Here is a 1,472-nt window from a genome sequence, read left to right on the forward strand (position 1 = left end):
TTACTGAGATAAAAACCTGAGGTTGGAGTAGTAAGGATGAAGAAAAAGAAGTAACAGTGTAAGACATCTAGAAGGTAGAATCTTGAGGATTTCATGACTAATTAGATTGGAGAGAAAAAAAGGGAGGTAGAGATGTCCAGGATTATTCATGGATTTTTTTTAATATGATGGTTTGTAAATACTAGGTCTTGCCAGAGAAAGCATGAGGAAAATCTAAACTGTGTGTGTATGCGTGTGTGCAGATGCAGAGTTCAGATAAGGGAGTCTAATATGGACAGGTAAAAAATGTCTACAGGTAATGGTAGATTATATAGACCATCTCTATCAATGAGTTAACTTTAAAAAGCTTTAAGTATCAAAGAGGTAGCAATACAGTGAAGAATTCCCAGGCTCAGATTTACGAAGTAAGACCTACCCAAAGAAATAAGCCCACTATTTGGGGGTTTTTGTGCTCTGGAGTAATTTACTCATCCTTTAGTGACCATCTACGAAGTGATACTGCATTTTTGATGGTCAAAGGAAGATAATGGGACAGTGTGGGCCATACGTTTGTAAAAGAACCTAGTTAATGGTTAATTTTTTTCTCTTTTTGTAATCATTTGCAGTCATATAGTGACTAGTTTAGGGTTTTTTTCGAGACTAAGGGGAAAAGCCAATGGGAAAATGGGTGAAGAAAGAGGAAACAGGATAAAGAATGTCCTTGAAGAACTTGTCTCAATCCCTGATGTAAGTGTAATGCCAACATAGTGGAAAGACTTTTCTTTAGGGGTAAAAAATAATTTATATTATGGCTGCAATGAATAACTCTACCACCGACAAAGCTTTCCTTAGTGAAGTGTTTGTCCCCTTGGATTCTAGAGGTCTATCAGACTTAGTTTAAAATACTGAATATTAGTATCAGCATTTAAGCAATTAAAAATCATAGAATTAAATTGTGATTTAATCTAAAAAAGTGCTTATATTAGATTTATATTACATAATATTACAGACTGAACTTAACACACTTTAATATAGACATTTTAGAAACTTTTTATACTAGAAAGATACATACTATCAAAGAGTTTTGCTATATTCAATGTCAGAGAAATGTAACTTTCAAAAAGTTAACTTAGGTGGCAGTGAGAAACATAATTTCAACTTCAAACAATTCAGTTTCAGGTTTAATGATCTCATCATATTAAAAGAAAATCTTCCGTTGGTATTCTCCTGGCACCTAATGGATCATGCTTCATATTCCATTAGGTGCACTTATTTGACCGTGGTGCCATTGTTATGTATTAAGAACATAACTTAAGAATAACCAACATGGCAGAGAAGAAAGGGGACACAAAGTTCCCTTATCCCACAAACATAGCAGTCTTGAGGCCAGAGGACTTCGAATTCCAAGAATCTGGGCTTCAGAGTGACAGAGACATTTCCAGGGGCCCATGGGGACAATCTGATGGGCCATAGGGCTATTTCAATGAACAAAT

Source organism: Acinonyx jubatus, chromosome X (genome assembly GCF_027475565.1).
Source record: "Acinonyx jubatus isolate Ajub_Pintada_27869175 chromosome X, VMU_Ajub_asm_v1.0, whole genome shotgun sequence".
In the NCBI taxonomy this organism is placed as follows: domain Eukaryota; kingdom Metazoa; phylum Chordata; class Mammalia; order Carnivora; family Felidae; genus Acinonyx; species Acinonyx jubatus.